The sequence below is a fragment of the Physeter macrocephalus genome, chromosome 14 (assembly GCF_002837175.3).
Source record: "Physeter macrocephalus isolate SW-GA chromosome 14, ASM283717v5, whole genome shotgun sequence".
NCBI lineage: Eukaryota > Metazoa > Chordata > Mammalia > Artiodactyla > Physeteridae > Physeter > Physeter macrocephalus.
The window spans coordinates 14,542,725-14,565,907 of NC_041227.1; the positions used below are offsets into that span (position 1 = coordinate 14,542,725).

At 43.1% G+C, this 23,183-nt stretch overlaps 1 pseudogene; it reads left to right on the forward strand.

The window, feature by feature from the left end:
* Positions 1–2,997: 2,997 nt before the first annotated feature.
* LOC129392758 (GTP-binding nuclear protein Ran-like) lies at positions 2,998–4,612 on the forward strand (annotated as a pseudogene).
* Positions 4,613–23,183: the final 18,571 nt, after the last annotated feature.

The window sequence follows — 23,183 nt, forward strand, 5'->3', positions numbered from 1 at the left end:
GTATGCGGGCCTCCCTCTGTTGTGGCCTCTCCCGTTGCGGAGCACAGGCTCCGGACGCGCAGGCCCAGCGGCCATGGCTCACGGGCCCAGCTGCTCCGCGGCATGTGGGATCCTCCCAGACCGGGGCGCGAACCCGGTTCCCCTGCATCGGCAGGCGGACGCGCAACCACTGCGCCACCAGGGAAGCCCCAGCTAAAATGTTTTAATCCTTTCTCACTCATAATGTCCAAGTACAAAATAATAATTTATCCCCTTAGCAAAAAGAAAATATCCTGGCACCAATAAGATAACAGGATTAAGATTTGCCCGGGACTTCCCTGGAGGTCCTGTGGTTAAGACTCCACGCTTCCGATGCAGCGGGAGCGGGTTTGATCCCTGATCAGGGAACTAAGATTCCACGTGCTGCGTGGCAAGGCCAAAGAATAAAATAAAAAAAAAACATTTGCCCAATATGAACCAAAATCCCTGAACATTAAAAGCCTAGATTCTCTGACTCTTACCCAAATAGTCACAGCTCCCCATTCTCCCATTCATGAGTTGTTCCTGCCCACACTTACAGGAAAGAAAGGACACCATGATTGAGAGTCCAATATGTTTTGGGAAAGTTCTACAAAGAAAAATTGGGCTGCTATTACCAGATGGAGGATAGTGGATGAAACCAAAAATACTCACCACATTCCACCCCTTGACTCTTTAACTCATACGCACTGTTTTCCATTCATAAACTTTTTAAGGCTTATGATTAAAAGAGCCAAAAGCATTTAACACAACCCAAAAAGAGACCATTGGAAGTCCCGTTCACTACCTCAACTACCTTCAGAGCTAGGGTTTTATAGGCAAAGTCCCTTCTCTTTTAGCATTACCTGAATCCTGCCAGGAAACTCTGCAACCAGTGTATCAAATGGCAAGTTTCAACATCAACCAACATATCTTAAACAAAACAGTAAGTAAAATGGAAAAGAGGGAATTTCAGTTAATTCTATAATACAAGCAAGGAAAAATAGGTAGATATTTGTGCTGTATCTTGTAAGGCTGTAACTTGTTTTAAAAACATTCCTCCTCCAAATATTGTACATTCCATATTGCCCCACCTTTGGCCAGAACCTCTGTTTAATTGGGCTCTTTACACATTGGGTAACCCAAAGTAACATTCTAGACAGAAGAAATATGAGCTCATGGTGGGACTTCCTGGGTAGTTTTTAATCTTTCCATCTTTCAGGCTTTCATGCTTTCTAACTTCCATGAACCTTTACCACCTCAGATGTACAATACATGCTCTAGGGCTTCAGAGTCCCTTCGGTGAAGTATTAACCATATCTCCCCTGATAGTCAGGCTCATTCACTTTAGATAAAAATATAATCCTTCTTTTCCTGCTTTACCAGGTAAAAGAAAATTCCAATTGAGCCCATAAATGTGGGTTAAGGAAGCTGTGACACCACAGAAAAAAGAGGCTTAGCCGGAAATGAAATATAACTGCAATGAAATTGCCTGGTCCGATACAAAGTCCTTCCCTCTAATGGAATGCTACCGGGTACATGAGTGTCTCAAGCATTTCTCAAGAACTTTCAATTGTTAGTTTTCTACTAGACAGAACAGAAAATGCAATGGAAAAAAAATAAAGGAAATTTAATGACCCTCATTGTTTTCTGCCTCACACCTCTTTCATCTAAAATTTTGTGCTGTATGCTTTCCACTGAAATGGAACATCTCACTTTCTTCCCCCAGAGACATGCAGTGCCGGACTTTCACTGCACGTGATAACAGAGATACTTCATGCAAAACACCAAGGTTTCCAGCATCCTGGGGGATATTTATTCAATTCATTATAGCCTAGACCCTCTCCCATTCAGTTTTCCTTCTCCTTATTGGAAGCTGGGCTAGTTAGTAAGTTAAACAAAAATGTTGACACTGTTGGAACCATGGAGCAAGGCACCTCCAGACTCCTGGCCCAACAGTGAGGAATAGACATCAAGAGTTTAGCCTCTACTAGGTAGACCTTAAATATTCACACAACACACACACACACACACACACACACACACACACACACACAAATGGTAATTATATGAGGTGATGGATGTTAATTTGCTATCACTTCACAGTGTATACGTATATCAAAACATCATGTTGCACACCTTAAATATAATTTTTATTTATCAACTGTACTTCAATAAAGCTGGGGGTGGGGTAGGCCTGACTAGTCACCTCATGGTTCTACATTTCAAGCTTTTTATCTTCTATTAAACTTTACTGCTTAATACAGTGGTATTATGCAATTCAGTGTTTGCTTCACTTACCCTATTGTGATACATTAACCCTATTTTCTCGTGATATGGCCAACTGAATAAAATTGAGGATCCAGAAATAAATTCTTACATTTTTGATCAATTGATTTCCAACAAAGGGGCCAGGATAATTCAATGGGGAACTCAGTAGTTTTTTCAACACGTGGTGCTGGGACGATAGGATATACACATGCAAAAGAGTAAAATTGGACCTCTACCTCACATCATATATAATAACTAACACAAAATGGATCAAAGACCTAAATATAAGAGCCAAAACTATAAAACTCTTAGAAGAAAACACACAGAGACAAATCTTTGTCACCCTGGGTTAGGCAATGGTTTGTTAGAATGACACTAAAAGTACAGTGACAAAAGAAAAAATAGATACATTGGTCTTCATCAAATTTTTAAAAATTGTGCTTTAAAGGGCACTATCAAGAAAGTGGAGGGGGGCTTCCCTGGTGGCACAGTGGTTGAGAATCTGCCTGCTAATGCAGGGGACATGGGTTCAAGCGCCCTGGTCTGGGAGGATCCCACATGCCGCGGAGCAACTGGGCCTGTGAGCCACAACTACTGAGCCTGCGCGTTTGGAGCCTGTGCTCTGCAACAAGAGAGGCCGCGATAGTGAGAGGCCCGTGCACCGCGATGAAGAGTGGCCCCCGCTTGCCACAACTAGAGAAAGCCCTCACACAGAAACGAAGACCCAACACAGCAAAAATAAATAAATAAACTCCTACCCCTAAAAAAAAAAAAGTGGAGAGAATTCCCTAGAGGTCCAGTGGTTACGATTCCATGCTTCCACTGCAGGGGGCACGGGTTTGATGCCTGGCTGGGGAGCTAAGATCCCGCAAGCCCTGCAGTCAGCCAAAAAAAAAAAGTTTTATTCATAATTGCCAAAAAATGGAAATAAACCAGATGTCCATCAGTTGATGAATGGGTAAACAAAATGTGCTATATTCATACAATGGAATATTATTTAGCAATAAAAAGGAATGAAGTACTGATACATGCTACAACATGGATGAACCTTTAAAATATTATGTTAAGATGGGGCACAGAGATGCTTCTGGAAGAAATATCACAATGACTGCCCAAGGAGAACCCCGAGTTCAGTTCAAACTCATACTGGTTGGTGATGGTGTTACTGGAAAAACTATTTTCATGAAACATCATTTGACTGGTGAATTTGAGAAGTATGTAGCTACCTTGGGTGTTGAGGTCCATCCCCTTGTGTTCCATACCAGCAGAGGATCTATTAAGTTCAATGTATGGTCAGTTGGTCAGAAGAAATTTGGTGGACTGAGAGATGGCTATTATATCTAAGCCCAGTGTGCATTATAATGTTGGATGTAACATCAAGAGTTACTTACAAGAATGTGCTTAACTGGCATGGAGATCTCGTAGGAGTATGTAAAACACCCCCACTGTGCTGTGTGACAACAAAGTGGATATTAAGGACAGGAAAGGTAAGACAAAATTGTCTTCCACTAAGAAAGAATCTTCAGGGACTTCCCTGGCAGTGCAGTGGTTAAGAATCTGCCTGCCAATGCAGGCGACACAGGTTCGAGCCCTGGTACAGAAAGATCCCACATGCCACAGAGCAACTAAGCCTGTGCGCCACAACTACTGAGCCTGCGCTCTAGAGCCCACCAGCCACAACTACTGAGCCCACGTGCCGCAACTACTGAAGCCCACGTGCTTAGAGCCCGTGCTCCGCAGCAAGAGAAGCCGCCACAATGAGAAGCCCACACACCGCAACGAAGAGTAGCCCCCTGCTCGCTGCAACTAGAGAAAGCCTGCGCGCAGCAGCGAAGACCCAATGCAGCCAAATAAATAAATAAATATTTTTTTAAAAAAAGAAATTTCAGTACTGTGAAACTTCTGTCCTAAGTAAATTCAACTTTGAAAAGCCCTTCCTCTGGCTGGCTAGAAAATTAATTAGCGACCCTAACTTGGAGTTTGTGGCATGCCTACTCTTGCCCTACCAGACTGTCATGCACATGGCTTTGGCTGTGTAACATGAGCATGATTGAGAGGTTGCTCAGACAACTGTTCATCCAAATGAGGATGACGACCTGTGAGAAAATGAGTCTGGAGAACAATGTCAGAAGTCTAGTTTTACAGGCAACTGTCCTATGATGTCAGTGGTGCAGCATGTTTGCCACTTTATTATTATATAAGCTGAGCAGGATATGTGCTTAACCTTTGGGGTGCTGAAGGAGAAGGACAGGCTTCAGAGTGAATGTGGCAGTTTTTAAAATACCTTTTTTTTTTTTGGACCTGCATATTTAGCTGTTTTAGAATGCAGCTGTCTATTCCTTTAGTGTCGAATAGAAGACTGCTACTATCACATCACAATATTCAGTGGTGAAATCTTGTTACTGTCATTCCTCCCTTTCATTTAAATCAGAATAAAGTTTTATTTCAAATATCTTTTTTTAAAAAGAAAGAGAGAGAGAGAAAGGGAAAGGAAAGATTAAGTGAAAGAATCCAGACACAAAAGGCCCTAAATTGTATGATTCCATTTATGTGAAATATACAGACAAGGCAAATTTATAGCGACAGAAGGTAGATTAGTGGTTGCCAGGGGCTAGGGCAATGGGAGAATGGTGTATGAGTTTTCTTTCTGGGGTGGTGAAAATGTTCTGGAATTAAATAGTGGTGACAGTTGCACAATTTGTGACTGTGCTAAAAACTATTAAATTTGTGAGTATGTAAATTTTATCTCAATTTTTAAAAAACAGTGTGGTAGTTGTACAGGAATAAAAACATTCATAGATAAATGAGATAGAAAATCCAGAAAGTGATCCAAGTATAATTGAGAAAATGATGAAGTAGCATTTCAAATCAAGGGAAATTTTATATATCCTTTAATAAATGAGCAGACAATTTGCCGTTCATTTGATACGGTAGTCAAATTAGATCCCTACTCCACACATTTATACAAAAATAAATATCAAATATATTAAGGTTGTAAATGTAAAAAAAATAAAATGATAAATAGAAGAAAATATATGAAAACATTTTCTAAATTTGGAGTGATAGAGGACTTTCTAAGACATAAAACTCAGAAGCCCCTATGTTTGTTTGTGTGTTCATGTATTTATGAATGACAGATTTCATCATATAACTATATGTATATAATTATATAAACATTAAAAGTACAGAATTGAAGAAACCACAACAGGATGAGAGGGCAAATAATACCCTGGGAGAAAACACTTACAGCAAATTAAGACTCATAATTTATAAAGTACTCTCATAAATCAGTAAGAAAAAAGATATCCCAAGATAAAAATAACCAAAGTGTAAGAAGAGGCAAGGCAATTCACAAATTCAAAATGTCAATAACCATGCTAAAATAATCTCATCCCCACTAGTAGTCAGGGAAATATAAGTTAACGTTCTGCCATTTTTCACCCTTTAAATTTACAGATAAATGAGCGTTGGCAAGGCTGTGATGATCTGGGTAATATCTGCTGAATTTTATAATGTATAATACATGCTTTTGACCCCGAAGCTCACCTCTAAAAATTTGTCATAGAAATAATTGTACATAAAGATCCATGTTCGAGAATATTCACTACAGCATTATTTGTAATTATCTATCAAAAACAATCTACTATGTTCATGGCAGCACTATTAAAGACTCCATGCTCCCAGCGCAGGGGGCATGAGTTCAATCCCTGGTCAGGGGAAGATCCTGCATGCTGCATGGCACGGTCAAAAAAAAGAGAGAGAAGGGCTTCCCTGGTGGCGCAGTGGTTGCGCGTCCGCCTGCCGATGCAGGGGAACCGAGTTCGTGCCCCGGTCTGGGAGGATCCAGGGAGGCCCACATACCCCAAAAAAAAAAAAAAGAGAGAGAGAGAGACAAATAACATGATATCACTTATATGTGAAATCTATTAATAAAACAAGACAAATGAACATATCTACAAAATAGAAACAGACTCACAGGCATAGAAAACAGACCTGTGGTTGCCAAGGGGGAGGGGGGAGGGGGGAGGGGGGAGGGGGGAGGGAAGGACTGGGAATTTGGGATTAGCAGATGCAAACATATATATGATGGGTAAACAACAAGGTCCTGCTGTATAGCAAAGGGAACTATATTCAATATCCCGTGATAAACCATAATGGAAAAGAATATGAGGGAATTCCCTGGTGGTCCAGTGGTTAAGAATCCGCCTTCCAATACAGGGGGCACGGGTTTGATCCCTGGTCAGGGAACGAAGATCCCACGTGCTGTGCCGCACAGCCAAAAAGAAAAAAAAAAGAATATGAAAAAGAATATTTATATATACACACACACATATATACATATATATAACTGAATCACTTTGCTGTACAGCAGAAATTAATACCACATTATAAATCAACTATATTTCGATAAAATCTTAAAAAACTATCTAATTGGCCATTAATACCAAAAAATTAAATTATGATACATTGATGTAATCCATGTAGCTATTTTAGAAGCTCAGCAATATAATGTTAAGGGATTAAAGTAAGTCCCAGGGCTTCCCTGGTGGCATAGTGGTTAAGAATCTGCCTGCCTATTGAAAGTCAGCCCTCGACACAAGGGTTTGCTTTAAATTTTTCTTTAAAAAAAAAAAAAATAAGAAAAAAAAAAAAGAATCTGCCTGCCAATGCCAGGGACACGGGTTCGAGCCCTGGTCCGGGAAGATCCCACATGCCGTGGGGCAACTAACCACATGCGCCACAATTAGTGAGCCTGCACTCTAGAACCCACGAGCCACAACTACTGAAGCCCACAGGCTTAGAGCCCAGGCTCTGCAACAGGAGAAGCCACCACAATGAGAAGCCCACGCACCGCAATGAAGACCCAACACAGCCAAAAAAAAAAAAAAAAAAAGTCCCAGATGCATCTGCATAGCATGATTTCAATTATGTCTTTGTTTTTTTAAAACTAAGATAGAAGCTCTCTTAATGAAACCCACTTAATGAATTAATTGGCATTCCATTTCCTGTATAAAATATACTGACTGATTTGTTCCCACCTTGGGAGGCATGGATAGTAGACTACTAAAACAGAATTTACCCTCAATATGGTGATTCTAGCATTTGGAGGAGCGAAGAACACTGAAACCTAGAAATAGGTTTCTAAGCATATGGGGGAAAGTTGGAGATTGAAGGGAGGGATTGAGAGAAGTGACTTTCTTTACTTTCTCCAAGTCAATAAAGAAGTTGATAGGGAGGGGCTTCCCTGGCGGTCCAGTGGTTAAGACTCCACGCTCCTAATGCAGGGGGCATGGGTTCAATCCCTGATCTGGGAACTAAGATCCCGCATGCTGCCTGGCGTGGCCAAAAAATAAAATAAAATAAACCATCTATAGATTTCAAATATTAAAATTTTTTAAATAAAATAAATAAAAATAAAGACATTTACTTAAAAAAAGAAATTGAGAGGGATAGATACCTTTTTATTGTTCTGTAATTTTAAAATGTTTTTCTAGTAAGGGGTTTAAAAGATACAGAAAATGATTAACAAATGTTTGATCAAACTTACCAGTATAATCATTCATCTCACCAGTAAAATCGGCATTTATTTAAACTGCATGCATGTTTACAAATGAAGTTAGGCATTTTGCTATGTACTGAGTCCATTTGAGTAATTTCATTTTATGGAGATTTTTATACTTTTAACCATAAAAACACACACAAAACATTTCCTAGTAAATTTTTCATCTCCTCCATGTTTGAGTTCTATCCTTTTCACATTATTTGTATTGAAGATGTTTATTTCTTCTCTGTTTTTCTTAACCATGCTTGTCAAAGTTTTGTCATTTTAATGGTGCTTTTGAAGTACAAACTTTTCATTTTGGGGGGCAGTTTTAGTGTTTCTTTTTTTCTAATTCATTCATTTCAATTACTATCCTCATCAATATCTTATTTTATATTTATTTTGCTATTTTCCCTCCAGTTTAATTTCAAGCCTACATTAACTGATTTTCCAATGTTTATATTTATATATTAAAGCACGGATAATAATTCATTTACAACTGCTCATTATTGAGATATTGATGTGATGCTGACGTCCTGAGCCATGAGTCATCATGATCCCTTGATGTGGAGGTGAGATTGGGAGGCTGAGGTTCACCACAGAGCTTGGACAAACCGTGACCTCGCAAGCTACATGGCTGGGTACCCAAGCACTTACTGTCCTGCTCACTAGGCTAATTCTGGATGCACCAAAACCATGCCCAGGCATGGGCCCCGAGGAGACGGAATCAGAGAGATGGGTTCAACCCCTCTCAAGAGAAGGAGCTCTGCCCCCAATATATAATATCAGCCCAGTCCAGGACTCTCCTAATCTACTATCAGCAACACCATGAAGTCTGAATGGATTCACTTTTCTCTGTGCCTCATCTTTTCCATGGCTCTCCATACACTTTCAGGTTTCATCTTTCCTCCAGCTCTCAGAAGACAATTGTGTGAAAGTGGACATCTTGGAAGTAAGGCAAAATAGGAGGGGACACCCAGGAGGACACTGTGAAGGAGAAGGGGGTCTAGGCAGCCCAGAGGCTGTTGCTGCCAGTAAGCAGGAATCAAGTCCTCCTTCTATCTCAAAACGTATGGCTCTAGAGCATCTGATTTGGGGAGTTACACTGAGTTCTGCCTGAGGACGGGAGAAGGAGGAAGACAGAAAATACAATCGACTTAAGTTTTTTCCAAGAGGTTTCAGTGTAAGAGGAGAGGAGATTATGAAAATTGGGTCAATATCTGGAGTGTCCAGGAAATTCCTTTATTGGTGGGATATATGTGTGTGAGTGACAGTGTGTGTGTGTGTGTGTGTGTGTGTGTGTGTGTGTTTGTGTGTGTATTAGGTGAGTTTCAATTCTATTTAACACATACGTACAGGACCACTGTGTTATATTCCACAGACACAGGGAAGCAGAAGCCATCATTCACAGACTTAGGGCACTCACATTCTACTTATTTAAATTAATTTGCTCATTTCACATTCTGATGGACATGTATGAAATACTCAAGGTAAACAGAGCAAATTCCTCATTGTGGATAAGGGCTGTAGTTGAACTTCCAGAAGACTGATATTAACTCCTTCTTTGTCTCCAATATGGTCATCACTGCTCCTGCTCTAACCACTGATCTCCACGGTCTCAGTGAGACAAGGTGAGTATGAATGGGTAGGCCAAAAGGGAGGCTGGATGGAGGAAGACACAGTCTCTGGTGGAGGAGAGGAACATCTTCTGCCAGACTGGGCATTTTAAGCCTACCCTTCCAGAGTAGATGGAGAGGGTCAAAGGCCTTTTTAGCTTGTACATTTGCAGAGACACTATGGAGGCGAAAGTCAGGGCTCTGACCTGTGTCCCTGAAGGAGCAGATGAGATGTTCACCTCTGGTGACATGGGAAAGCATGTGGAGAATCAGGAAGTGAGATACATTTAAAATCCAGAAGGAGTACTGTGATAAATGGAGAAAGCCTCAGGTCTTTCCTGCTTTCATCTCTAAGGTAGTAGAGCTACCTTACTGTCCTTCTGCAGCTGAGTATCTGAGTCACAGACCCAGGCTCCAACTAGAATCATTGCCCCGTATCACATACACAGCAAAATTTATGCTCAAGGAAATCTCCCAGTGTTCAAGGATCAGGCAGATTCCTGCGGGTTGATGAGCATTAGTAGGCTGAGTCCGTGAGGAGAAGAATGCCAACTTGGCCACTGAAAAGATAACCTGACTCTGGCATTCTCCTGCGCAGATGTCTGCAACTACCCTCCAATGGCCGGCACCTGTAAGTTAACTTTGACCAGATACTACTACAACACCTTGACATACATGTGCGAGCCCTTCACGTTCACTGGCTGCGGAGGCAACAGAAACAACTTTAAACAAAAATATCTCTGTGAAAAATTTTGTCTTCCTGAAAGGTAGATCTCTCAGCCACCCCCTCCTTCGATTCCAATGACATCAAATACTAGGAACCATGGTTTCTGGGGGTTTTTTTAAATTTATTTATTTATTTGGTTCTGCTGGGTCTCAGTTGCAGCTGGAGGGCTCCTTAGTTGTGGCTCACTGGCTCCTTAGTTGTGGCATGTGAACTCTTAGTTGCAGCATGCATGTGGGATCTAGTTCCCTAACCAGGGATCAAACCCGGGCCCCCTGCATTGGGAGTGCAGAGTCTTACCCACTGGACCACCAGGGAAGTCCCGAGATCTCAGATTTTTGGATCAGGAAGGAAGTTTGAAGGCACTTCTTGCTGGGTAACTGTGTTTTGGCATTTACCAGCCTGCACGTTAAAGCTTGGTGTATACTCATCAGTCTCCTTACTAACAGTATACACCATTTTTGGACCACTCTCACATGTTTTTTAATATATATATTTTATTTATTTATTTATTTATTTATTTATTTATTTATTTGGTTGAACTGGGTCTTAGTTGCAGCAGGCAGGCTCCTTAGTTGCAGCTCGCCAGCCCCTTAGTTGTGGCATACGAACTCTTAGTTGCATCATGCGTGTGGGATCTAGTTCCCTGATCAGGGATCAAACTCTGGCCCCCTGCATTGGGAGCACACAGTCTTAACCACTGTGCAACCAGGGAAGTCCTGGAACCATGGTTTTTCCAGAAAAATCAAGTAAGAGGTCAGGAGAAATGGAGCAAGGTGACAAGACATTATACTTGGGTTGGGGACAGTCAGTTATAGGCACAAATTTCCATGTCTCAAGTCATTTAGCCCAATGAAACTCTTGAAATTGTCAAAACTGAGGCGCAGAGAAGTTAATGACTTGCTAAGCTCACTTAAAAAATGACATGGATCCAGACCCTCTGAGTTCTTCCCCCAGCATGTCACTACTACCATGATGGCCTCAGGTCTTGGAGATCCTGTCCAACACCATATGGTTGCACAGTTAAAAGAGAAGTTATGGGAGTGTGGAGAGCAGGCAAAGACAAATACCATGGTTCAATATCTATAGTGAATGGATAAACTATAGACATGTTCAAGAGCAGAAACATCACTTTATTAACTTGTCTCTCCTCAGGGTCTAGCAGTATATTTGCTCACTAATATTTTACGGACAGATGTATGGATCAGGAGAGATTATTAGTATTAAAAACAGCTATGAAGTTCTGCTAACGTGTAAAGGACCTATTGATTCTTCCAATGACTGTATGAATCACTAAATTTGTTTATTTGTTAACAGTGACAGAAGTTAAGGAGAATCAGCTTAATACGACAGAAGGAAGAAACAAGGAAAAAGAAATATTCTTCATGAAGAATTATGCCCAAATTATTCTGAGTAAATAAATTGGACTATATTGCTTGAAGGTTTTTGAATTCAGAATTCTTACTAATTTCCTTGCCCAGCTTTGTCTTTCATGCTGATTAGATATATAAAATTTTAACTGAAAAATTCCTGTATGTCAGCCCTGATCTAAATTCACTCATCTCTCCCATCCTAGACTCCTCCAACATAAACAAGTGACCTCTCCGAGGTACCAACCTACCCGTGTAATGAGTCAGTCTGTATAAAGGAAATCAGTGTTGCTATCTCCTTGGCATGACCTTCCAAAACTGAGTTTGTTTCTATATTTTGTCACTGACCCCAGTGGATTTCCATGTAAGTGGCACAAAAACAATCACCATTAAATTATTTCCTCTGGGGCTCCCCTGGTGGCGCAGTGGTTGAGAGTCTGCCTGCCAATGCAGGGGCAGGGGACGCGGGTTCGTGCCCCGGTCCGGGAAGATCCCACATGGCGCGGAGCGGCTGGGCCCCTGAGCCATGGCCGCTGAGGCTGCGCGTCCGGAGCCTGTGCTCCACAACGGGAGAGGCCACAACAGTGAGAGGCCCGCGTACCGCAAAAAAAAAAAATTATTTCCTCTGCCCCCAATCAAGGAGCATCCAACCCCCAACAATGCTCATATGCTACGGAAATATCTCTGCTGCCCCAAGGGCCAGCAATACAGAAATTGTGACTTTACAGCTGGGAAGTACAAGTCTTAAACCAAGCTGAACCTCTACAGTCAGAGTATAGAGGATCATTCCCCTTCGCCCTAACTGCCTTATTCATAGTCTCATCAAGGACCCAGCCTCACAAATGAGTTCAGAGGTATGAGTAGAGTAGGTCAATACGCTACAGGCCATAAACAGTAGGGGGAACTATAGCTTAGGGTAAAGCCACATGTGAATGTGCTGAACCCTGCCTCTGGACTATGGGAACAGCACTGGAGAAACCTCAGCAGTTGTTAGAAAGCATAGGTTAGAGATGTCACCATAGCCCCTCACCCAGGAATTACTCCTTTGCAGAAAAGGACAAATGAAACAAGAAAGTAGCCTCTGGGTGTTGAGTCAGAGTCTAGTATCCCGACAGTTCTGAGTCCATATAAAATATTGTTCCAGGCCTGACATCATGGGTATAACCTACCTGGTACCCATTCATGGATTCTGAAGACTTTCCTCCCTCTGACTATTGTGAAACAGTGTTATATAAAGACTCAAGTATCATTTCCTTGAAAGTCTCTCAGAACTATATTCTGGTATTCCAAAGAATGACTCTTGTGAATTTTTTTAATTAAATGGGTGGGGGAAGAAAAGAATATAAGAAGGACAATTAAAAAAAAAAAAAAGTCAGCAGCACCAGCACTCCCTGGGAGCTTGTTAGAAATGCAGACCCTGGGCCCCAGCTGAGAACAGTGGAATTTGCATATTAACAAGACCCCTTGGGGGAATTCCCACCAAAAAAAAGAAAAAAAAAAACAACCACTTGCCCGTGTATATTCTCATTTCACAAGTACTAACCTGTGAAAAATCAGGAAGCTGTCAGGAAAGGAGATCTAGCTGACATAACTTCATTTCTTTCTTTGTTTTTTTCTTTTGGCCACGTGTTATGTGGGATCTTAGTTTCCACAACCAGGGATCAAACCCATGCCCCCTGCAGTGGAAGCATGGAGTCTTAACCACTGGACCCTCAAGGAAGTCCCTGACATAACTTCCTTTTTTTTTTAAATGTTTATTTATGTATTATTTACTTATTTATGTTGGCTGCACCAGGTCTTAGTTGCAGCACACGGGATCTTCATTGTGTCACGCGGACTTTTAGTTGCCGCATGCATGCAGGATCTAGTTTCCCCGACCAGGGATCAAACCCAGGCCCCCTGCACTGGGAGCGCAGAGTCTTACCCACTGGACCACCAGGGAATTCCCTGACATTACTTCTTAGAATGAAAGTTTCTCCTGCATCAGTCATCTGTGACTTGGACCCATAAAATGTGAAAGGCTCTTAACAGGGATCCTTATGGCCCTAAGGACTTCAAGCAAGCTGTTTAGTGTCCCTTTCTCTTTCCTAGTAGCAGCCTATTTCCTTCCAGGGAATTCTCTTCCTCCATTCTAGTGTCTTATGAGGGTTGGTTCCAGGTGCCTGCTAACCACAACACAAGTCAGAAGTCTAGGAAACAGATCTTTTCTCTACACATCTCACCACGAAGGGGCAGCACATCAGTTAGGATCTAAGTTCTCAACCAGGGGCCATTTTTCCCCCAGAGGACACGTGTCAATATCTGGGGATAGTTGATCGTCACAAATGAGGGTGAAGGTTTGGGGAGGGTGTGGCCAAAGGTGGCAGAATAGGAAGACCATGAGCTCACCTCCTCCCACTGGCACACCAAAATCACAACTATTTACTGAGCAACTATCTCTGAGAATGGCCTAAAGATTAACAGAAAAGATTTTCCACGATGAAAGGAGGAACCACAATGAGATGGGTAGGAGGGGCGGAGTCACGGTATAGTCAAGACCCACACTGGCAGGTAGGCAACCCACAAAGAGGAGGATAATCACAATTACAGAGGTTCCCCCCAAGGAGCAAAGTATCTGAGCCCCAAATCAATCTCCCCAGGCTGGGGGTCCTGCATCGGGAAGATGAACCCCCAGAACTGTCTGGCTTTTAAGGCCAGTAAGACTTGTATACAGGAAAGCCAGAGGGCTGAAGGAAACACAGACTCCACTCTTAAAGGGCACAAAATCTCATACGCTCAGAGTCCCAGTGCAGAGGCAGTAATTTGAAAGAAGCCGAGGTCAGACCCACTTGCTGATCTTGGAAAGCCTCCTGGAGAGAAGGTAGGAAGCCACTGGGACTCCGCCCTGGGGACATAGACATTGGCAGCAGCCATTTTTTGGAGCTCAGTCTACCACAAGGACACTGGTGCTGGCAAACACCAGTTTGGACTCCTTCCTCTCTGCAGGGGCCCCTCCACTCACCAGCAGGCAGGCACTAGCCCTGGGACCCCCCTGGACCAGGAAGCCAGCTGCCCCAGGAACCAGCCCCACCTACAAGTGGGCTGGCAGCCTCCACACAAGGAAGGGCCTGGCAACCAACCAGAGCAGGGCCAGCCATGCCTACCAAACCGCCCACAGTAGTGCCGCTGGGACCCAACCTAGATGACCTTCCTGCCTAGATGATGCTTTCTCCCTCTTGACCCTCCAGGGTGCATCAGTTCCAACCATGGAGGCCCAGCTTCCCATGAATCATGTGAGCTCCAATATTGTTCCAGCACACTCCCATCTGCATGAGTTAGCCAGCATCTTTCTGTTGCTGGTAACCAAGAACCTTAACACACAACTGCCCAGTTGGATGAGGGCTTCATTCCAGGGCAAGGCAGGCTCACTCAGTTGCTAGGCTAAACATGCACTTAAAGCATGAGCAAACTAATTTAAACAGTTCAGCCTTAATGAACTTAACCAGAATTTGTAATCAGGAAAACTAGAAAGATACTATTTTCATTTCAGTATAAGTGTAAGTTTTGCATTAAGTACCTTAAACTGTTCATTCTTAGGGACCCTGATGGTCTGGGCTATTTGATGGAGACTGAGGCATGTTTGCTTTGGTTTTGAGTTTCAGCGCTAAGAAGGCAGAAGAAAACAAGGGGAAGAGAAGGGAGCAAGTTGTTCATTTTATGTGGCCTTGGGTGAGAGAATGCTCGAAAGAAAAGCCTGTATTTAAAGGGGGGAAAAAAGGGAATTCCCTGGCAGTCCAGTGGTTAGGACTCGGTGCTTTCACTGCTCAGGGCCCCGGGTTCGATCCCCGGTCAGGGAACTAAGATCCCGCAAGCTGCGAGGTGTGGCCAAAAATAATAATAATAAATAAATAAAGGAAAATAATTTTAACTGGGAGAACTCTAAAAATGGAAAGATATAAGCTCCATATCAAATGGATCACTGCAGAACAGAAGAACCTTAACATTGAAACCAAGAACACTCTATATCAAGAAAAATCAATAGCAATCTTATCTGCCAGCCCAAGAAGTGTTGCAAAAAGATAGAGGCTTTGTCACCTAAAACACTTATTGGCTTCATTGAAATAAAATTGAAAATAAAAGCCTTTGAAACCATTTGGCAAAGATCATGGGAAACAGCAAAAGCCTTGTTAAATATTTAAAAATTAATAAATAGTTAAGGAAACAGAATACTTTATGAAAAATCACGTCTCTCTATGACATACTGTTGAATGACAAACGCCAATATTACAGAACCACGATTGCTACCCATATCAACACTTGCGATGGTTATCTATGGGCCAGGAGATCTTCCTCTTCGAACTTTTCTGTATTGTTTGGATATCTCAACAATGATTATGCAGTTTTTTCAAAAGAAAATAAACTGGAAAAGGAAGAGATGAAGGAAAGGGGAGGGGGAGGAGAAAAGGAATAACAAAAAAGACTCATGACCCCAAGCATATAAACAGCTCTGAACATACGGGGAAACTAAAGAAGAAAAACAAGAGAATGGTAAAGGCTGGGTGAACATTTCAGATTACTGAATTAGGATGGGACTTCCCTGGCAGTCCAGTGGTTAAGACTCCATGCTTCCACTGCAGCGGGGCAGGGGTTTGATCCCTGGTCAGGGAACTAAAATCTGGCTTGCCGCACTGCACGGCCAAAAAAAAAAAAAGAAAAGAAAAGTTTATTGAATTGGGCTCACAGATCCTTGTAGCTAAGAGGGGCTTTTGATGCTGAAAACTTGGCCTCTGCGCACTGATGCCAAATGGAATCTCCGAAACAGAGTTTTGGGTGAAGTAGAAAAGAATAGCTTTATTGTTTTGCCAGGCAAAGGCGGGGAGGGGAATTTGGTGAGGAGTGAGTTGCTGATAAGGATCAAGGTGTGTGCAGGGCCTGTTTAATCTGGCCTCAGGCGGTCTCCTGATGAGCTTTTGTGGTTCTTGAGGTTATCAAACTATGAACTTCTCTCTGGAATGAAGAATGACTCATCAAGTAGTTTACCTTCCATTTGTTGGGGGTTTTAGTTCTGCAGAAGAGCTCAAAGATATTGTTATGTGTATCCCTTGAAGCAGAACTGGGAACCTGCCCCAGGGCTGCACTACTGGTTTCTGGGCTACTCCTCCCTTGTCTCTGCATCCCCTCCCTTCCCTGATTAGCAACTGTTTGAATCTGCCCTTTGGTACTCAGTGAAGGTCATGGAGGCTGAAGCCTATTACCAAGAAATGGGGGGACACAGAAAGGCTTCCGTGCCTAGAAGCCCCACAGGGTCCTGCTCGGTTTCATTTTCACAAACTTCTAATTCAGAGATCCCCAAACCAGATCAGCTACTAGAATCCCCTGAGGAGCACTTTAAAAATAACTACTAATAAATAAACAAGCAGCTTTTTGGCCTGCCCTAGTTTTGACCTACCGAATCAAAATATCTGGGATGGGGGACCTCCCTGGTGGCGCACTGGGTAAGAATCCCCCTGCCAATGGAGGGGACACGGGTTCGAGCCCTGGTCCGGGAGGATGCCACATGCCACGGAGCAACCAAGCCCGCAAACCACAACTACTGAGCCCACATGCCACAACTGCTAAAGCCCCCTAGAGCCGGTGCTCCACGAAAACCCAACACAGCCATAAATAAATAAATTTTTATATACATCTGGGATGGGATTTGGAAATCTGTACATTAAAAAGCCTACTTGAGTACCGATGACCATTGAACCAGGCCAGGGTTAGGGGAACCGACCCTCCACACAGTAGAAAATTTGAGTATAACTTACAGGCAGCCCTCCCTATACGAAGCTCCTCTGGATCCACAGTCCCGCATCCTCTGATTCAACCAACCAGCACTGCAGTGTTTACTACTGGAAAAAATCCACACTTAAGTGGACCCACACAGTTCAAAACCATGTTGTTCAAGGGTAAACTGTAATTCTGTTCTAAAACCAGACCTGACAACCACTAACTGGCTTTCTGTCTCCATGGACTTGCCTATTCTAGATATTTCGTTTGAATGTGGCCTTTTGTGTCTGGCTTCTTTCAATTACTACGATGTTTTCCAGGCTCATCCAGGCTGTAGCATATGTCAGTACTTCATTCCTTTTAAGGCCAAATAATATTCCATTGGATGGATATGCTCTATTTTGTTTATTCATCTATCCACTGATGGACATTTGGGTTGCTTCCAGCTTTGGGCAATTGTAAATAGCGTATCAAAAAATAAATAAATAAAATTTTTTTAAAAATAGCGTATCAATGAGCATTCATGTGCAAGTTTTTGTTTAAACGCCTGTTTTCAATTCCTTTAGGTATATGCCTGAGAATGGAATTGCTGGGTCATAGGGTAATTCTATATTTCACTTTTTGAGTAAACACCAAACTTTTTCCTTTTTTAATGTGGCTACTAGAAAATTTGAAATGCAAATGTGGCTTGCAATATATTTCTATTGGAGAGTGCTGCTCTAGATATTTCTTTCTGCCTAAGAATTCTAACTGGTATTAACCTCTCATATATGTATACACCACCTTCCTCCAAACAGGATTTGAGGTACTTAATACTATAAAACAGATTCCATAAAACTGAAAAATCATTGAACTGAGAGTAAAAAAAAAAAAAAAGTCAGAGACAATAAAAGAGGGTAGAGAAACTGAGTAACAATAGCTAACATTAGTTGGGTGTGCATTTTGTGTCAGGCTCTGTGCTAAGTGCTTACTTTATATATTGACTCTTCCCAGAAATCTTGTGAGGTGGGCAAAGTGATAATGTTATTATCCTCATTCATTTTGCATAGAGATAATAAGCAACAAAGAGTCTAAATTCAAACCCAGCTCTGGCTCCAAAACCCAGGCTCTTGGATAGGATGAATTGGGAGAGGGGATTGACTTATATACACTATTGATACTATGTATAAAATAGATAACTAATGAGAACCTACTGCCTAGCACAGGGAGCTCTACTCAATGCTCTGTGGTGACCTACATGGGAAGGAAATCCAAATGATGGGATATATGTATATGTATAGCTGATTCACTTTGCTGTACAGTAGAAACTAATACAACATTGTAAAGCAACTCTACTCCAATTAAAAACAAAAAACAAAAAACAAGCTCTTGGCTTCCTGGTAGCCAAAATGAAACATCACCTCTCGATAGCAACATAAGAGATGTCCAATAAATTATTTCCCATTCTCATAACAGCTTATCATGAGAGGGAAACTCCTGATCTTGAGCTCCACAAGGAATTTGCCCTGTGATTTTGGTACAAGAAACATTGATACAGCATAATGGATAATGTTCCCAAGATAAATGTTACCGAAAGTGCAGAAGCATTCCACATCATATGAAAAGGAAGGCCATAATGTTAGGTCTTACTTTATTACATGTAATTCAGTAGGGATCTGGAGTATAGACCCAGCTATGTAACTTTTTCTCAAAGTGGATTGAAAAAGCTGGGACGAACTCAGAATAACGTTTCTCTTGCCTGGAAATGGTCTATGACGACCTCTGCTGCCCTCTGGTGGCTCTGAGCATAAAAGCACCAACAAGGAATTCCTTCCGCTCAAAAACTCCCAGCCCCCAAAGCGCAGCTAAGCCTGGGGTCCCAGAGGAGGAACATCTGAGCCCCACTACCACTCCAAATAGGTCTTGATCCCTCACTGAGCACCCTACACCTCATCTTCAGTGTCTGGATGAGACACCCTCACAAACTCCATTTCATTTTTTAACAGGAAGAGCTAAATCGGACTCCATGTTCGATCTGTTCCTTTGACTTTAACCTTTGCTTTGCGTTTTGTTACTATAATCAGACATAATGGCCTGCCTCAGGGAATCCTGCCCACCTGTGTGGATGGCTGCAAGAAAGAAGAAATTAACACATCGCCTCACCAAGGCTGGCCATTCCAGGGGATACTTGCAAAATTTATGGCCTTTTTACTTTACTTCCTCATCTCCTCCCAGTCTCTGTGCTATAAAAGAAACTGGCATCCAAACCCTGATAAAATGATTTATCGGAGACACTAGTCTGCCATTTCCTTGGTCTGCCAGTAGGCTTTGTATTCCTTCCCTCAACACCTCGTCTCCAATTCATTGGGCTGTCGTGCAGCTAGCAGAGCGAGCTTGGACTCGGTAACAATTTCCCTGTCCTGAGTGCGCTGGTGTCCTGGTCCAGACTGGAGCTGTGGTCCAGGTTGTCGTTAGAAGAAAACAATTTAAGAGCTGTTACCTGATAGTCTGACAGTCAGTATATAAGGACATGATGACAGAGTATAAATGAGGAAGTATGAAAGGGAGAGTATGATGCAGAGTTATCCTTGCCTGTCCCTCTTTTTCTTACTTCTCAAACTATTGCAGTGAATCCCAAACCACTAGCCTACCACTACTTTATAGTTAGAGAAAGTAGAATATTAAAATTAGAAGAGGGACTTCCCTGGTGGCCCAGTGGGTAAGACTCCGTGCTCCCAAAGCAGGGGGCCCGGGTTGGATCCCTGGTCAGGGAACTAGATCCCGCATGCATGCCGCAACTAAGAGTCCACATGCTGCAACGAAGATACCGCATGCCGCAACTAAGACCCCGTGCAGCCAAAATAAATCAATAAGTAAATATTTAAAAAATAATTTAGAAGAATTTTGAGGTCAAACAGACCAAGTTTCAAACTAGCCCTCTGACTTACTCTGGGACTTCGGGCAAGTTATTTAAACTTTCTGACTCTCCAGAAAGAGAAAGACAAATACCATATGATATCACTTATATGTGGAATCTAAAATACGACACAAATGAACATATCTACGAAACAGAAATAGACTCACAGACATAGAGAACAGGCTTGTGGTTGCCAAGGGGGAGGAGGGTGAGGGAGGGATGGATTGGGAGTTAGCAGATGTAAACGATTATATAGAGAATGGATAAACAACAAGGTCCTACTGTATAGCACAGGGAACTATATTCAATATCCTGTGATAAAGCGTAATGGGAAAGAATATGAAAAAGAATGTGTGTATATGTATACCTGAATCACTTTGCTGTACAGTAGAAATGAACACATTGTAAATCAACTATAATAAAATAAAAATTTTTTAAATAAAAATAAACTTCTGACTCAGTTTCTTCATCTGAAAAACATGGGATTTCTCAAGGCCACTATGAGGATTAAATGAGATTGTGCATGGAAAGTTCTTAACTTGGCGCCTGGGACATAGCGCTCAAAAAGTGTTCCCTGTGAACTCCTATGGGGGGTTTCTTCATTCTTTACCGATGCTTGTGAATGTAAATGAGGCTGCCCTTCTCTGCACTGATCTCTTTGACAAGAGGGCCCCTTGCCTGGGGCATGGGTTGAGCCTCCTGCCCCTCTCATCCGACGTGCACACTCCCCAATTACACTGTGCCCCACCAGACAGCAGTGAGATCCAGAAGGACGACAGGGAGAGGATGCAGGGGTTCATGGTGCTGTCAGGGCTCAGCGCACCTGTGGAGCTAGGGACTTCTACCACCAGATGGTCAGGAAAGGGATGGAGAAGGGAAGACTTGCAAGACTCACTGTCTCTGGTCAAAGAACAGGTCTTGGTCAACCCATACTTGAGGACTGGCAAGTGTCAGAACCTCAGAAAATCCTGCCCAGGGTGAGGATTTATTAGAGGAGGTCATCGAGAGGACGTGACCGCTGGTTGACCCGTGCACGGGACCCGGGCCATCGGAGGCTCCTCACCCCCTCCCCCGTGCTTGGAATGTACCTTCTGCCCACTGTTCCCACAGTGGGAGGTGTTCCAAGGATGCAGCTTTAAGAGAGGGATGCTGTTGAGACCATCTGCCCGGTGTACACGGCTGAACCAGGATAAGGCCTCCCTGTAAACTTTCAAGCTTCTGGAGGCGGGTGCAGAGATTGGCTGGTTTTGAGCCCTCCCCCAAACAAACACGTAAGTTCCCTTGCTGGTTAAAACTGCCACCTACCAGGGCTTCCATGGTGGCCCAGTGGTTGCGAGTCCGCCTGCCGATGCAGGGGACACGGGTTCGTGCCCCCGTCCGGGAAGATCCCACATACCACGGAGTGGCTGGGCCCGTGAGCCATGGCCGAGCCTGCGCTTCCGGAGCCTGTGCTCCGCAAGGGGAAAAGCCGCAACAGTGAGAAGCCCGCGTACCGCAAAAAAAAAAAAAAAAAAAAAAAAAAAACTGCCACCTACCAATCCGGAGTGGTCTGCCTCTTTCTTCCCTCTCTCCCTGCCCTCTGTGTGCCCTCCAGAGTAAGGGGCTGGTTTCAAATTTCACCGAGGAAGTTCCCAAGGTGAACCAGCAGGAAGCTGAGAAAAGGGAGGGGGAGGTGTGTGGCTTTTCTACCAGGTCAGAAGCTAATTTCAGGGTGCAAGGTTAGGGAGTAGGACCAGGATCCACAGAGGCCTTACACTCGCAGGAAGGAAAGGTTCTGATGGCTTCTTTGGTTTAAGGTACAACAGTAGGAAAAGCTGCCTAGAAAGGTCTTGGAGGTGCGCAGCGGGGAGGGGTGGGGTGTTGTAGGGTGCGAGATGTGGAATTTGGCCTCTTCTCAGCCCTTGACCTCCAGCTCCAAGTTCAAATTCAGCCCTTCAGCCCTTTCTCTCTCTCTCTCTCCCTCCCTCCCTCCCTCCCTCCCCCCCCCCCCCCTCTCTCTCTCCCCTTTCTATCTTCCTCTCTAGAAGAATTTTGAGGTCAAACAGACCAAGTTTCAAACTAGCCCTCTGACTTACTCTGGGACTTCGGGCAAGTTATTTAAACTTTCTGACTCTCCAGAAAGAGAAAGACAAATACCATATGATATCACTTATATGTGGAATCTAAAATACGACACAAATGAACATATCTACGAAACAGAAATAGACTCACAGACATAGAGAACAGGCTTGTGGTTGCCAAGGGGGAGGAGGGTGAGGGAGGGATGGATTGGGAGTTAGCAGATGTAAACGATTATATAGAGAATGGATAAACAACAAGGTCCTACTGTATAGCACAGGGAACTATATTCAATATCCTGTGATAAAGCGTAATGGGAAAGAATATGAAAAAGAATGTGTGTATATGTATACCTGAATCACTTTGCTGTACAGTAGAAATGAACACATTGTAAATCAACTATAATAAAATAAAAATTTTTTAAATAAAAATAAACTTCTGACTCAGTTTCTTCATCTGAAAAACATGGGATTTCTCAAGGCCACTATGAGGATTAAATGAGATTGTGCATGGAAAGTTCTTAACTTGGCGCCTGGGACATAGCGCTCAAAAAGTGTTCCCTGTGAACTCCTATGGGGGGTTTCTTCATTCTTTACCGATGCTTGTGAATGTAAATGAGGCTGCCCTTCTCTGCACTGATCTCTTTGACAAGAGGGCCCCTTGCCTGGGGCATGGGTTGAGCCTCCTGCCCCTCTCATCCGACGTGCACACTCCCCAATTACACTGTGCCCCACCAGACAGCAGTGAGATCCAGAAGGACGACAGGGAGAGGATGCAGGGGTTCATGGTGCTGTCAGGGCTCAGCGCACCTGTGGAGCTAGGGACTTCTACCACCAGATGGTCAGGAAAGGGATGGAGAAGGGAAGACTTGCAAGACTCACTGTCTCTGGTCAAAGAACAGGTCTTGGTCAACCCATACTTGAGGACTGGCAAGTGTCAGAACCTCAGAAAATCCTGCCCA